Source organism: Saccopteryx bilineata, chromosome 4, assembly GCF_036850765.1.
Source record: "Saccopteryx bilineata isolate mSacBil1 chromosome 4, mSacBil1_pri_phased_curated, whole genome shotgun sequence".
Lineage (NCBI taxonomy): Eukaryota > Metazoa > Chordata > Mammalia > Chiroptera > Emballonuridae > Saccopteryx > Saccopteryx bilineata.
Genome location: NC_089493.1, coordinates 85,171,925 through 85,188,986, shown reverse-complemented (window position 1 = coordinate 85,188,986; position 17,062 = coordinate 85,171,925). Strand labels below are relative to the sequence as shown.

The window sequence follows — 17,062 nt, the reverse complement described above, 5'->3', positions numbered from 1 at the left end:
GATTTGAAGGAGTTTTGTTAATTTATTTTTAAATCCATAGTTAGAAAAAATTTATATCATATGTGTTTATATAATCATACGAGTCAAAATTGTCTCAATCTATGAATCTTAATAGTTTGCTTTTGTAACAACTATAAGGAAATGTATTAAAATGCCTTAATTACAGGACAAGAAAAAGAGAAAGCACAGTCTTTTAGCATATTGTTCACCAAAGGATAAAGCAAGCTTTCAAGCATGGTTTCAAGAACTGTCAGCAATAAGATAATGCAGTGTACTTTAGTGAGCCTTAAAGACCTTTCTGGGAAGTAGATTTAATTAAAAAGTAAAATAGACTTTTCATTTTAAAGAAATCTTAAAAATGTTATAAAATTTCACAAAGTTAATAAATTAATAAGGGTATTATTATCTTGTTATCCCAGATGAGAAAAGTCATTCATGAAGCTATTTTATTTGATTCACACAATGGTGAATCTTATAAATATTTTTCTTAAGTTTGATTTAAGAGTGAGAATTCTAATGCATTTAAGTATTTAATAGGTTTAAAAAGACTTTCTGTTTGATTCATATATGCTGATTGAATCTCACCCATAACATCTAATAGTCTACCCACAACTAACTGAACTTCTTTTACCCACATTAAAGTTCAAAATGATCAGAGAAAAAAAATTTGCATGGTTTATCTTAATTAACATATTCATATTTACAGTGTTTTCTTTTAGCACAACACTGATTCTGTGTAGTGGGGTATGAGAAGTTCAGAGGCACTTTGTTCTTTCCCTTTAACGTTCATGTTACAAAAAAAAAACAAAAAAAAAAAGCTCATTTATTTCCCATTGAGTTCAGTCAAAAAGTTTAATTAACAGTACATCTCCAAGTTGCATTCAACTATAGAGAAGTTTAACTTGACTATGTGATAAGTAGGTGCTTTATTCCAGCCTGTTCTAGAGCTTAGCTTCAGCCTCCTCTGTCTCTGTCAAGATTTCAGGTACCAGTCTGCTCTTACCAAGCATGCAGGCATCAGTATTTGCAGGCTAGTTCCTAGCACCAAATGGATTCATGTTTAAATTGTCTTCCTTTGAGGATACCTCATTCAATGACAAATCAATCTCAGAAGAGTTGTGGGTTGTTTTTTTTAAGTAGTTACTATTTCATTGAGAAATTGTTTCCAGACCAGCATTGTTATTCTTTTTGACTAGTCAATAAAAACCAACATATTCAGTGCTCAACATTAAAAAAAAATAGTAAAGATTAATTCTGAAGAATATTTAATGACTTGATTAAAATTTTCTATTTATAATGGCACTGTGGAACAATAGATGCATAGATGCATAATACAGGCACTGGTTTCCAGTTTAGCTCACACAGAGATGTAGCCACTAAAAATGTCTGCTCTCTGTTTTCATTAACTTGTTTAAATTATTATTCTACAAAAGATACTGCAAACTACTTTGTTCTTAAATAGTCATGCCGTAGATTGAGTAGTACTTGAAGATTTGTTGCATTTCGACTGTACGAAAATTAATGTCTTTGCATGATAATGAGTGTATGATTTGCATGTGCGTTGTATAATTCACAATATACATATGCATTCATCATGTTATTCTTTGCAATTTGATGAATTATGTCAGTTTATTGCATATGTCTGCATGTACCTCATCTCTTAATTAAAGCATTAATCACTAAAATTACCAAAGATATGTAGTTTTACTGTACTTTTAAAATTTAACGTTGATCTTTGCATAGTAATACACGTATTATTTCTAATTGGTAGACTATACTAAGACATTTTAAGTAAGGATTTCTGTTATGTTTCTGCCATATCAATTATTTTAACTGTGCTTATCTTTATACTTACAACACACTTTTTAACCATTTTAAGTCATTTTTATTTGAGATTAATTTTTAAATCACTAAAATTATCAGAGACATACATATGTACATATATATGCATATTATATGATCAACTTTAAAATTTAAAGTATATATGTGTGTGTGTGTGTGTGTGTGTGTCTGTGTATAGTCTATTGGTACTTTTAAATTTTAAAGTTAATCTTTTCATAGTCGTGTACATTATTTCTAATTGGTAGACTATGACAAGACATATTAAGATTCCATGTTAAGCTGTTGGCTTATCAATTTTAAATATACTATTTTAATATATATTTGCCACACCCTTTAACAATTGTGTTTAATAATTGTTTCTTTTATTTGAGATTATACTTGATGTTAATTTCCCAGCACCTAATATTTGTCCATTTATAAGTAATGAACACTTGCTAATCATGTGGTTCCATCCAGTAGAAATCCATACCTCAGAGCAGAATAAAAATTACAAGGTTTTGAGGGAAATGTCTGGGGAAAAAGGTACCAGCCGGTCATAGAATTTAGTTGTTAAGTTCAGTTTTACGAAGGGGCCTATGTTGCAGCATCCTTGCTCAGTAGTCTATTTAACTTTTTTGAAAAGATTGTATTCACTTGTCCCTAAACTGTTCTTATAACATTCACTACTATCCCAAGATCTTGCTGCAGGCTTCTCCAAGTAGAGAGAGGCTTCCCACACATGACTTCGTTAAGCCACCCCCATCTCTCTGTTTTTGTTAATTCTCTCCTCTTTTTAGATGAAAATGGTTCCTTGTTACATTTCTAACTTTCCTCAGTATTTTTTCTTCCCCAGAATAGCACATTTCCTCATGCTTTAAAGTTATCCTTGGCTTCTGCTTTTTTCTCTTCCCTCTGTCACCCATAATCTTGATACTTCATCATACTGGTGGTCTCTATTTCCCCACCCAAGTCTCTTAATAGTGAGGAACTTGACATCCCCCATGCTTTGTTTCAAAGCCACTTAGGCATGTGTCAATGAAATGCTGTCCTACTCACCTAACTAAACATTTGGTCATTCCTCATTGGAAGGCTAAGGAGCTTTAAGCCTACTCACCTGCACCTGCCACTGACCAGTGCCCACATGTTGATCTCTTTCGGAAGCAGGAAAGCCCTGGTCTCTCACCCTGCCTGCCGTCCTTGTTCTGTCTTTTTCCCCAGAACCCTGCCACTGGATCCATCTTCTCAGAACACGTGTCCAAGTCCCTCTGTGTGTTTTTATCTTTATCCCACTCTATTCTGTTCTGTGACCTGGAAATCTGACCCATATGGGCCACAGCAATAGAGTCCTTTGCCCTCTGGCTTTCTGTTGAGTTCAGTCAACAGGAGGCACTGGCAAGAGACTAAAGGGTGACAAGGAAGTACCAACAGATATTGATTCCCCTGGATGCTTCGCTGTCGGGTCTCACAGACTGACTGCACGTGTCTACCAAGTCAGTCCTGTCAGACTGTCTTTTCACCCAACTGCTCTCAGCTTTGGCTGTCCTCTCCTGTCTCTCTCCCATTGAAGCCCAGGGGTGACAAGGTCTCCCTGCTGCTGAGAGCCCAGAAGCATTACACATCCAAACCTCGATCCTCATTAGACTCTTTGGTGGCTATCCATTCCCTGCAGAGGAAAGTCTGGCTTCTCAACCTGAAGCACATTTAAGGTGTTCCACAGTCTCACCTGCCTCTTCAGCCTTATACTGAGATGTTACCTTCCTAATTCCAGCCAGACAAACAGATATCACATTGCCCTTTCTCATGCCTTTGTCCCTGCATGCTCTAATGCCAGGACTGTCACTGGTTTTGCCCATTATTTCTGACCTGCCCTTCTTCTGAATTATTCAAATGAAGCAATTCATCTAGACTGAAGCCAACAAAGTATTACATCTGAGACTAAAGTTCTATTAGGAGCGCTTGAAAAATATTGCAATAGTCTCTGTTGCCAAAGTATGCCACCAACATGTGAAAACGATAGAGCTCCACCAGGAGGTTCCCTGTTATGTGCCATTGTGTTCCTATACTTGGAATACTACCTCGAGAACTATGAAGTTTCTGTGAACAGATGTTGTCTGCTAACTCCCTTTTCTTCAAGTATCTCTCATGCCCCATTATAGTCTGGGTCACTTAGTTACAATCCAACTAGTTACTATCCAAGTAATAAGTGTGTACGTCTAATAGAATGTTATAGGATCTGACCCCTGTACAGGCCATTTGTGCTACGTCAATTTGTTTATAGGTCAGGTATCAATAGCTGAATCAGTCTGTTGTATCCAGGAATTTAAAGCCATTTCACTCAAACAGAAAAACATACAGGGAACTGCCTGGTGCTACTATGTTTAGAAAAGAGGTGAAGGTGTATGAGACACTTAAAGTATCCTAGATTGTCCCATAAATTCATATTTATTAATAAATATAATAATATATATAGTTTGAAACTACGTTCATAACCAAAATCACCATGTTAATAAATTTAGTGGTTGGTGCTCAGAACTCACTCTTTCTTGACCTGTCAGCAACACTCAACACCGCTTATTGATGGCTCCTTGAAATGTTATCTTACTTGGTTTCTAAGGTGGCATACCCTCTGATTTTTCTCCCAATCATAGCGGCTGTTCCATCTCAATCTCCATTTATCCTCTTCTAACTGTTCCCTTAATGTTGGAGTGTCCCAGAGGTAGGTGTTTGCTTCTCTTCTTTATCTGTATTGTTTTTCTAGGTGATTTCATGGCTTTAAATGCTAATACTTCCAAAAGTTGTATCTTCATTCTAGATCTCTCTCCTGAACTTCAGACCCATGTATCCTACTGCCTACTCAACATCTTTACTTGGATATATATTAGTCATCTCAAACGCAGCGTGCCTGAATTTCAGATGTCTAAAAGCTTTCCCCATCCCAAGTAATGGCAACTCTGTCCTTCTGCTTGCTTAGGAAAATACCTTGGGATCATTATTGTGTGTTTCTCTCATATTGCACTTCTGATCTTTTCAAAATCTTGTTGATTCTGTATTCAAAATAGATCTAGAATCCAACCACTTTTCACTGCTCTGCTACCGCTTGATCCAAGTCATCATCATCTCTACTTTGGATTATGAAATAACTTTCTAACTGTTCTTTCCGCTTCTACCTCCACCTTTCTACAGCCTTTTCTCAACATAACATCCAGATCATCAAATATATGTCAGATCACATTAATCCTTAGCTAAAAATCTTGCAGCAGTTTCCTTATTGCCCCAGAGTAAGAGCCAAAGTCCTTACTTTGGCCTTCACAGCCGTACACAGGTGACTTCCTCTTCAGCAACCACTCTGGCCTCTTTGCTGTTTCTTAAACTTGCCATGTACATTTTGCATCAGGCCCTTTGCACTGAATGCTCCCTTTGCATGAAATACTTTGCTTCAATACGTATATGGTTCAGTGTCAGAAGTTGGATGCCATGTCACCTTTTCAGGCCTACCCTGACTCTCTCCAACATCCTGCATCTGCCTTCTTTGCTTTGTTTCTCCATAGTCTTTTTCACCTTCTCACTGTTTGCTGCACGAGAACTAAAGGTCTACAAGTGCAGGGATTTTGTCTCTTTGTTTACCGCTATGTACTATAGACTAGAACAGGGCCTGGTATCAAGTTCTTAATACATATTTATTGAATAAGTGAATAGGTTTATTTTTAATAACTATAAATATTTTTTAAATGTTAATATCATGTGCCAATATTAATGGCACAAATTGTTTATATTATTAGCATTTGACGTTTCCAGAGTTTCTGACACTTGAAAGGAACGTTAAAATCTAATGTACTATATGCAGTAAAATTAAGCAGTCATCAGTCTTTTGTTTCCTCAGGAATCCTATTACAGTTTCTGAGAGAAATAATACCAACTTAAAAAATTATCAATATTGCTTTATATGCTGTTAGGAGGTCTGGAGATGATACTGCAATTATTTTGTTAAACACTTTACAAGAAATGCACACGGATGCATATTACTTGCAGCTATCAAGCTTCAAAATTAATTATGCAAATATTCCAAATGTTAGCAAATTTAAAGTAAAGCAGAAGATGGCATCTTGGAGCCAAGTGGAAATAAGTACGCATCCTCCTGTTTCTATTTTGATTATGGAGAATTATACAAACCTATTTTATTGCATTTAAAAGATCCATAGTGTTGGCCTAGTCTCTGCACATATCACAGCCAACAAAAATTGAGAAGTTAATATTCCAAAGGAATTATCGCACAGCCTTATTCTTTTTTTAATTCTGTTTGAATATTCATCTAAAGTGCTATATTTACTGCACAAATCACATTACTTAACAAAAATGATTTTATTTTGTGTGGGAAAAGGGCTTGTTTGGGTCAGAGTTTTATTGAATACTGTTTGCTGGAAAGGCTCCCCAAAACAAAGGTTGGGTGGTCAAATCATTCTAGAAAATGTTGCCCACTATATTAAATTTTCAAACACTCTGCATGTTCTATAGCAAGGAGACATGTTTATCATTGTTTAACTCTACATTTCTCAAATTTATTTGACCAAGAATCACTTTTTGCATCTAATACCTCATGTCCTCTTTGGAATACCATCTTGGGAACTCTACTGTGGACTACTGACAGATTTGAGATGATAATCAAATGAATAGTGGGATGTGAGTGAGGTAGGATTGGGGAAAAAGAGGTGAGCTTCCATTTCTGTGCTATCTGCAGTGAAATAAATACTGCATTCATCTGGGCACCCTAACTATCCATACTTCTCATGGTTGAAAAGCCCAGAAGGCCTCATCTTGAACTAGAGATTACAATGTGAAATGCTTACAGGACCCAGGCAGGCAATTTAAAGGAAGGGAATTGTGGGAAACCTAATAGCAAGTGGGCTTTGACATGAAGGAGCCACCACTCAGTGCCATCCTGTTGAGGCCATGGGGATACAATGGGCCTAGTATGGCTAGATCTTCCAGTTCTTTAAACAATACTGAAAATCCCGATTTTTATGTTTCAGTCTCCTCCATATTAAATGATGTTGATATTAAAAACAAAAACAACAATACCAGCAAAACACTGAAGGCCAAACAAGATAAATCCCAGGACCAATTCAGTGTGTGACCTCTGCCTTGAAAGGAATTGGTGTAGGATCTGAAAAAGGAGAGTCACATGAGGTTGCCTCAAAAGCATTTCTTGTAGAAACACAATAATTTTACCTTCAATGTTTTTCTGACCAAAATATTTCCAACTATGTCTAAATCCTTTTTTGTTGTTGTTGTTTTTGTTTGTTTTTTGTATTTTTCTGAAGCTGGAAACAGGGAGAGACAGTCAGACTCCCACATGCGCCCGACCGGGATCCACCCAGCACGCCCACCAGGGGGTGACGCTCTGCCCACCAGGGGGCGATGCTCTGCCCCTCCGGGGCGTCGCTCTGCCACGACCAGAGCCACTCTAGCACCAGGGGCAGAGGCCAAGGAGCCATCCCCAGCGCCCGGGCCATCTTTGCTCCAATGGAGCCTCGCTGCGGGAGGGGAAGAGAGAGACAGAGAGGAAGGAGAGGGGGAGGGGTGGAGAAGCAGATGGGCGCTTCTCCTGTGTGCCCTGGCCGGGAATCGAACCCGGGACTTCTGCATGCTAGGCCGACGCTCTACCACTGAGCCAACCGGCCAGGGCCTGTCTAAATCTTTTAAGTCTGAAAAACCTTAAAAATAAAGTATACTTTATTATCTCATTAATTATTATAATAATTTAACATTCATAAAGTATGTTCTCAGTTTGCAAAGTACCAATATTTAAAAAATCAAATGTTACTCCCTAGGTCCTTGGTCGGCAAACTGCAGCTCCTTGGCCCCTTGAGTGTGGATCTTCCACAAATACCACATGCGGGCGCTACCTCGATAAGGAATGAACCTACCTGTATAGTTTAAGTTTTAAAAATTTGGCTCTCAAAAGAAATTTCAGTTGTTGTTTTGTTGGTATTTGGCTCTGTTGACTAATGAGTTTGCCGACCACTGCTAGATATATTAGTTTGCTAGGACTGTCTTTACAAAATACCACAGACTAGGTGATTTAAACAACAGAAATATATTTTAACAGCTCTGGGTGCTGGCAGCCTTGAGATCAAATTGTTGGCAGGGTTAGTGCCTCCTGAGTGCTGTGAAGAATGGATTTGTCCCAGGTCTTTCTCTTTGGTATGTAGGTGACTGTCTTCTCCCTACCTTAGAATCACCTCTCCTATGTACATATCTGTCTGTGTCCAAATTTTCTCATAAGTACACCAGTTATACTGGATTTTGGCTCTTTCTAATGACCTCATTTTAACCTAACTACCTCTGTAAAGATCCTATCTCCAAATAAAGTCACATTCTGAAGTACTGGAGATGAGGACTTCAACATATGAAATTTTAGAAAGGTATATAGTTCAGCCCATAACACTAGGAAAGAACTTTTGGGGGAAAAATAAGGACTCTCAGTTGTTTTGTCTTTTGAATACCTCATTATTAGAGATATAGTAGAGATACAAATTTTAACCACAAAGTTTTATGCTTAATCCAGAAAAGTTTCTTTATGGGTTGACAGGGAAAAAGTAAATGAAACCAAGAATCCGAAGTTTTATAGAGCTTACCCAGATACCCACAGAGAATGGCTTCTGTGCATGAGCTGCTAGGAAAGGAAGGGTTCAAACTATAGATCCATTTATTTGGACCACCTCCAAAAACCCAACTAGATTAGACAAGTCAAAACATATATGTGATAAACATATAAAATATAGCCTGAGCAAAATTAGATACTAAAGCTCACTATTAACATCAAGACATGTTCTAAGATATAAATGTTCTTAGGATCTCAAAGCTTATGCAAAGCAATTTTTATTTATTTATTTATTTATTTATTTATTTATTTTATGTTTGTATTATTTTCTCTCACTTCAGTATTCCTTCATACAGAAGGCAAGAAAAATCAGTACAGTTTTAGATGTTAATGACCAAGAAAGGAAGAAGGTAAACATAAAGCAGAATCTTGAATTCAGTGTTAATCATGTTAACTTCTTCAAATAAGCTTTCAGTTCTGATTGACTTTCTGAACTGCTTGCTCACAGTTTTTTTTTGCACCGTCATAGACTTCTGAGACCCCAGTGTGCTTAAGTTGAGACCTCCTTCTGGAGACTTCCTATTATTTGTTTACCTATGTAGGATAAGTATTTCCCATTGCAGACTAATGAGCCAGATTAGTGCAAACTCCTCAAGAGCCAGGGTAAAATCCTCACTCACTCAACAGAGACACATTAAGCACCTACTGAGTTCAATATTCTGGGCACCAGGAATGGAACAATGAACAAGACATAAGTGCTTCCCTCCCCCACTTTGGGAGTTTATATTATGATGGAAAATAATCAAGAAAATGAATAAAAACATTCATTTCAAAGCACGCTGAAATGATCAGGGAAGTTCTCTCTGACCAACTGTGCTAAAATACCTCTCAATAAATATTTGAGTTGAATTGCATTCAATCAGATTGAATTCAATTTCTCTGTGCTTCAAACTTAGACAATAGCTTTGAAAATGCCTTCCAGTTCACTGCTGTTGTGTGCACAACTCTTCCTCAGCCCGTGTGCAATTCGAGACATTGACTACTTACTTAGGCTGTAGGATCTCTCTGTGAAGTTTTTCTGATATAGCGCTACTGACCTGAATGCTGCAATGTCTGCCTTCCTGTGTCGCTAAACAACTGAGCACCTACAATATCATTTCCTACTGTTTCTGTATTCATCTAAAAGCCAGTAAGCAGAAAGGGTGCATAAGTGGCTGTGTTCTTATTGTCTACATACTTCCGACTGCATGTATGACTAGATTATGACAAATGGACCTTAAGGACAACCCAGTCAGCATGTACATATAATATTTTTTTAATTTTATTTAGAAAATTAAATTTAACAAGGTGACCAAACTTGATCATTAAGAATACATAAGTTTCAGATAAAAATTTCTATAGCATTTGAGCTGTTGATTATGTTGTATACCCATCACCCAAAGTCAGATCATTTTTTGTCACCTTATTTTGTCTTTCTTTATTGCCTTTCCCCAACCCCTTCCCCCACATCCCCTCCCCCTGGTCACCACTTCACTTTCCTCTGTCCATGAGTCTCAGTTTTCTATTCCACCTATGTGTGAAATCATATAGTTCTTAGCTTTTTCTGATTTACTTACTTCACTCAGTATAATGTTCTCAAGGTCCATGTTGTCGTAAATGGCACTATGTCATCATTTCTTGTAGCTGAGTAGTATTCCATTGTGTGTGTGTGTGTGTGCGTGTGTATATACATATATATACACACACACATTACATCTTCTTCATCCAATCCCCTATTGAAGAGCACTTTTGTTGTTTCCATGTCTTGGCCACTGTGAACAATGCTGTGATGAACATAGGGGTGCGTGTGTCTTTATGTACCAGTGTTTTTAAGTTTTGGAGGTACTCAACAGAGAGATTGCTGGGTTGTATGGCAGTTCTATTCTTAATTTTTTGAGCAACCACCATACCTTCTTCCATAATGCTTATACTACTTTACATTCCCACCAGCAATGAATGAGGGTTCCTTTTTCTCCACAGCCTCTCCAACACTTGCTATTACCTGTTTTGTTGATAATAGCCAATCTAACAGGTGTGATGTGGTATCTCATTGTAGTTTTGATTTGCATTTCTCTAATAGCTAGTGAAGATGAGCATTTTTTCATATACTTTTTTGCCTTTGTAAGTCTTCTTGGGAGAAGTATCTGTTCAGATCCTCTCCCAAGTTTTAATTGAATTGTTTGCTTTTTTGTTACTGAGCTCTGTGAATACTTTATATATTTTGAATTTTAACCCCTTATTGGAGCTGTTGTTTGAAAATATCATCTCCCATTTGGTTTACTGCCTTTTTGTTTTGTTGTCAATTGTTTTGCTGTGCAGAAGCTTTTTAGTTTGATATAGCCCCATACATTTATTTTTGCCTTTACTTCCCTTGCCTTTGGGGTCAAATTCATAAATTGTTCTCTACGGCCAAGGTCCATGAGGGTTGTACCTATGTTTTCTTCTATGCAATTTATTGATTCAGATCTTATATTTAGGTCTTTGATGCATTTTGAATTAATTTTTGAGCCTGGGAGCAAACTATAGTCAAGTTTCACTCTTTTGCTTTCCAATTTGCCAGCACTATTTATTGAAGAGGCTTCTTTTTTCTCCATTGTGTGTTTTTGGCTCCTTTGTCAAAGATGATTTGTCCATATGTATGTGGTTTTATTTCTGGGATCTTGATTCTGTTCCATTGATCTGTATGTCTGTTTTTCTGCCAATATCATGCTGTTTTGATTATCATGTCTATATAGTATAATTTGAAGTTAGGCAGTATGATCCCTCCAGCTTCATTCTTTATTCTTGGGATTGCTTTGGCTATTTGTGGTTTTTTTATGGTTCCATACAAACCTGGTAATTTTTTGTTTTATTGTTTAAAAAAATGGCATTGAGATTTTAATGGAGATTGCATTAAACTTGTATATTGCTTTGGGTAATATAACTATTTTAACTATGTTGATTCTTCCAATCCATGAACATGGAACATATTTCCATTTTATTGTGTCTTTTTCAAGTTCAGTAATGCTTTGTTGTTTTCAGTATATAAGTCCTTCATGTCCTTTGTTAAGTTTATGCCTAGATATTTAATTTTCCTATTGCAACTGTAAAAGGAATTATTTCTTTGAGTTATTTTCCGAAGTTTCATCGTTGGCATATAAGAAAGCAATAAACTTTTGTATATTGATTTTGTATCCTGCGACTTTACTGTATTGGCTTATTGTTTCTAACAGTTTTTTGGTGTACTCTTTGGGGTTTTCTGTATACTGGATCATGTCATCTGCAAAAAGTGATACCTTTACTTTTTCTTTCCTTATATGAATGTCTTTAATTTCTTTCTCTTGTTTGATTACTCTGGCTAAAACTTCTAGAACTCTGTTAAATAGGAGTAGAGAGAGTAGGCACCCTTGTCTTTTTCCTGATTTGAGAGGAAAAGCCTTTATTTTTTCACCATTTAGTATAATATTAGCTGATGTTTTTTTATATATGGCCTTTATTATGTTTAGGTACTCTCCTTCTATACCCATTTTATTGAGTGTTTTAAATATAAAGGGATGTTGTATCTTATCAAATACCTTTTCTGCATTATATGATTTTTGTTCTCTGTTTTGTTGATGTGGTGTATTATGTTGCCTGATTTCTGTATGTTGAACCATCCTTGTGCTCCTGGAATGAATCCCATTTGATTGTGATGTACTACCATATTTTTCTCTCCATAAGACACACCTGACCATAGACACACCTAGGGTTTTAAGGAGGAAAATAAGAAAAAAAATTCTGACCAAATGGTGTGTTAAAATATTTAATAAAATACCATATTTTTTGCTCCATAAGACGCATGGGCATTTTCCCCTCCACTTTTGGGGGAATAAAAGTGCATCTTATGGAGTGAATAAATCACTACTTTTTTAATGTGTCATTATGTTTGATTTGTTAGAATTTTGTTTAGGATTTTTGGATCTTTATTTACTAGAGATATTGGTCTGTAGTTTGTTGTTGTTGGGTTTTTTTGTTTGTTTGATTTTTTTATGTGTGTGCTGTCCTTGTCAGGTTTTGTTATGAAGACTATGTTGGCCTCATAAAATGTGTTAGGTAGTATTGTTTTTTCTTCTATTTTTTGGAAGATTTTGAGAAGGATAGGAACTAAATATTCTTTGAATGTTTGGTAGAATTCACTAGTGTAGCCATCTGGTCCTGGACTTTTATTTTGGGGGAGGTATTTGATAGTTGTTTCTATTTCCTCCCTCCTTATGGGTTTACTTAGGTTTTCCACGTCTTTGTGACTCGATCTAAGAAGATTGTATAATTCTAGGAATTTATCCATTTCTTCTAGGTTGTTAAATTTGGTGGCATTTACTCTTTCATAGTATTCTACTATGTTCCTTTGTATATCTATGATATCTATATTGATTTTTTCTCTTTCATTTTGGATTTTGCTTATATGAGTCCTTTCTCTTCTTTCTTTAGTGCATCTAGCCAGGTGTTTGTCAATTTTGTTGATCTTTTTTGAGAACCAACTCTTTGATGTATTAATCTTTTCTATAGTTCTTTTTTACCATTTTATTCAGTTCTGCTCTAATTTTTACTATTTTCTTCTGCTGACTTTGGGTTGCCTTTGTTTTTCTTTTTCTAGCTCTTTAAGAGATGATGTTAGGTTGTTTACCTGGGATCTTTACTATTTCTTGATATAAGCCTGAAAGGATATAAACTTCCTGCTTATTACTGCTTTTGCTGAATCCCAGAAATTTTTATATACTGTGTTGTCATTTTTGTTTGTTTGTAGATATCTTCTGATCTCTGCTTTTATTGCTTCTTTGACCCAGTCATTTTTTATAAGTATGTCATTTAATTTCTACATTTTTGTGAGTTCCTTTACTTCTTTTTTGCAGTTGAATTCTAATGTCAAAGTCTTGTGGTCAAAATATATACTTGGTATAATTTCAGTCTTCCTGACTTTGTTGATGTTAGTTTTGTGGCCCAACATATGGTTTATTCTTGAGAAGGTTCCATGCACACTGGAGAAGAATGTATAATCTGATGTTCTGGGATAAAATGTCTTGATAATGTCTATTATGTCCATTTGATCTAGTGTGTCATTTAAGGCTGATATTTCTTCACTGATTTTCTGTTTGAATGATCTGTCTACAGCCATCAATGGTGTGTTGAAATCTTCAAGTATGGTTGTGTTTCTGTCTGCTTCTACACTGCTCACAAAAATTAGGGTGTGAAGGAATGTGCAGATACTCCTGTACCTTTTGTATAGTGCCTTTTGGATAGTGCATTTTCACCAATGAAATAAAAGTTGGATTTGCATTTTATTTGCATAATTGAACAACTGTCTGATTTGTCGTTTGCTCTTCTAATGTTCTTGTTTAATTAAAAAAATCAAATGCTTCTTTTTTTATTGCTTCATATTCATTTTGTAGTATCCCCTAACTTTTGTGAGAAGTATATTTTTAGATCAGTTAGTAGATGTCTTATATATTTTGTTGTTCATTGATTCAGTGCATACATATTAAGAAGTGTTATATCTTCTTGATACAGTGTCCCCTTTATCATTATGAAATATCCATCTTTGTCTCTTATTACCTTTGTTGTCTTAAAGTCAGCATTATCAGATATGAGTATGTCTATACCTGCTTTTATTTGGGTATCATTTGCTTAAAGAATCATTTTCCAAGTTTTCTCTGTATTCTACTTTTGTCCTTGAAGCTTAGATGTGTCTCTTGAAGGCAGCATACAGTTGGATTTTGCTTTTATCCGATCTACTCTGTGCCTCTTTGTTGGTGAGTTCAATCCATTTACATATAGGGTGATTATTGATGCTTGAGAATTTCCTATAGCAATTTTATGTTTTGTTTTCTGGCGGCTCTATGTCCCGTTTGATCCTTCTCTTTTGTGTTTCTTTCACTTGCTTTTGTGTGGTGGCATTCCATACTTCTTTCCCCTGTTTCTTCTTTTTTTTTAAACTATGTGTTTCAGTAGTGGCTTTTATGTTAATGGTTACCATTAGGTAATTAAGAGAAAAATCAGCATATGTAAGTCATTTATCTTATAAGTGCTTCTGCACTCCATCCTCCTTTGCTACTGCAGAACTTTATCCTCTCCCCTTTTATTTTATTGTTGTCATAGATTATTCTTGTTTTTATTATTATCTTGTTGGAGCTTTTACTTGTAGTTTTTATTATTTTGTTGTTGTTGTTCTTTGTGTCTGGTCGAATAACCTCCTTAAGTATAATGTGAAGTGGGGGTTTTCTGGTGATAAATTTCCTCAGCTTCTGTATGTCTGCAAAAGTTTTTTATTTCTTCTTCATATTTGAAGGATAGTTTTGATGAATATTATATTCTTGGATGGCAATTCCTCTCTTTCAGGACTTTAAATGTTTGGGTCTACTCTCTTCTGGCTTGTAGAGTTTCTGCTGAGAAGTCCGATGATGAACTAATGAGTTTTCCTTTATATGTTATGTTCTTCTTTTTCCTAGCTGCTTTGGAGATTCTTTCTTTTTCATTGATTTTTGACAACTTTATTATGATGTGCCTTGAAGAACGTCTGTTTGGGTTGAGGCAGTATGTTTGCTTCTTGGACTCAAGGATCTAACTCTTTCCATAGGCTTGGGAAGTTCTTACCAATTATTTGTTTGAGTAAGCTCTCCATTCCCTTCTCCTTCTCTTCTCCTTCTGATATATCCATTATTCTTATATTGGTCTTTCTGATGAAGTCAGACAATTATTGTAGAGGTCTCTCTTTTTTTAAATTCATGAGTGTCTCTCTTCTTCTTTCTATAGCATCTCTAGTTGCCTGTCTTCTGTTTTCCTCCAATAGATGTCATTGTATTACAAGTTTTAGCTTGGTGAAATTCCTGGGCTGACCTCCTCCAAAACATTGCTGTCACAATGATATAAGTGGGGCCACAGTAACGTCGGTGGGTGGGGCATGTTGTGAGGGCTTTACAGCTTCATGGCTTTAGCAATGGTGATGCCAGGCCTCTGGGTGGGCACTTCTTTCTGAATCGCAACAAACCAGGGGACCGATGCAGAGCACCTCTGTTCTTCAGGAGAGAGAGTGGCTCTGGAGAGCTAGCTGTGGCATCTGTCTCTGCCACTTTCCATAATGTGAGGTAAGGGAGGCAGGATCTGGGAGGCTAGTTTTCTCTGTCTCTGTGCCAAGTCTGAGCTGTGGGCAGACCAAGGAAACAGTGGCCATGACCCCTTGTTCTGCCTCCACTTTGGTTTAGTATTTTCCCCTCTGCCCCTCAATCTCTGCTCCTCCCTCCAGGAGACCCAGTCATCACTCTGAGCTTCCTTCTTCATATCCCTGACTGACAAAACCTATACAGCCCAAGCTTCCTTCCTCCATGTAGTCTGACAGAGGAAAAAAAACCTAGTCACTCTGGGCTTCTCTCCAGAGTGGACCACAAGTGCATTTTATCTTCCACTCCCCTTTTCACCCTATCCCATTTTTAGTGCCTTTGGTGCCTGGACCTTTCAGACACACCTGCGAGCCCAGCTGGGGTTACTTCACTGCATTATAGTTGTTTAATTTGTTGTAATTTCAAAGGGGAGAGATCAGGAATATCTTTCACACCACCATTAGCTCTGATGTCATCCTTATATTATGTATACTATAAAATTAAATTAAATTTTCAAGATAACCGAATTCTTATATTATCTTATAGCAAGATAACCTCATTATTATACTAACCATTAGTTTCTAAAAATATTCATGGTCCACTGGAGAGAACTCTAAAGAACAATGAGTCTGTGAAACTTACAAAATAACTATTATCTAGTTTGTTTGTTACCTACATTATTACTATTATTAATGCAGACCGTGTATATCAAAAATGTCTGTGAATATGTTGTTTTCATATACCTTTGGTCAGTATGTACTAAGTATAGAATTGATTCATATCAGTTAATTGTATTCTTTTAAAATATTACATATTAAAATTTTTTTGAAATCATAGGACACAGAAATAAATACCAACATCCTATCCATAATTGTGCCATAGATGGGCATTTGCATTCATAAGTGAATCTTTTAAGTTATTTTTAATATACCTCTTAAGTGACTCCCTGGTATTCTTGTGCCTGCTGCTATTTTAAGCACTAAAGATTTTTCTCTGTATATATATGCATAGAATTTGATTTGCAAACAAAAAGTATCATTTTTAGAAAAATTTAATTTCCAAAATAGAAACTGAGAAAAGTTAGAAATGTATTCAGTAATTATTTTTGTTGTTTTATAATAGAACTTCTCTAAAATAATTAAATCATTTATGGGTCTTTATCTGCCATCCCTCCATCTATTCCACATCACTCCATTTAGAGATCATGGTAATTTACATATTAAAAACGTGCTTCAAGATCGAGATCGTGTATTATCAAGTGCACCTAAATATTTGGGAATTAAAATAAAAGGCGTGAGACTTGCCTGTTATACAATCAAGTTTCTACTAGACATGTCCTCAAATAGATCCTTAGATTTTCATTCATTTTATTTCATCCCTTAGATAATCACTAATTAGAATTTACTAAAAGCCAGCCATGAACCAGGCACTCTGTGAGGCCTATGAATTCAGAGATTTTTCCAAAATACAGTTTCTGTTCTCAGTGAGGTAA

The 17,062-nt window shown here is 36.0% G+C and overlaps 1 protein-coding gene and 1 non-coding gene across 5 annotated transcripts in view; one reads left to right on the top strand and one right to left on the bottom strand.

Annotated features, from left to right (window-relative positions):
- CDIN1 (CDAN1 interacting nuclease 1) overlaps positions 1-17,062 on the top strand; it is a 234,575-nt gene that overhangs the window by 157,901 nt on the left and 59,612 nt on the right. The window lies entirely within an intron of this gene.
- On the bottom strand, positions 7,429-7,504 carry TRNAA-AGC (transfer RNA alanine (anticodon AGC)). The gene has a single exon. It is a non-coding gene; the product is annotated as a tRNA-Ala (tRNA).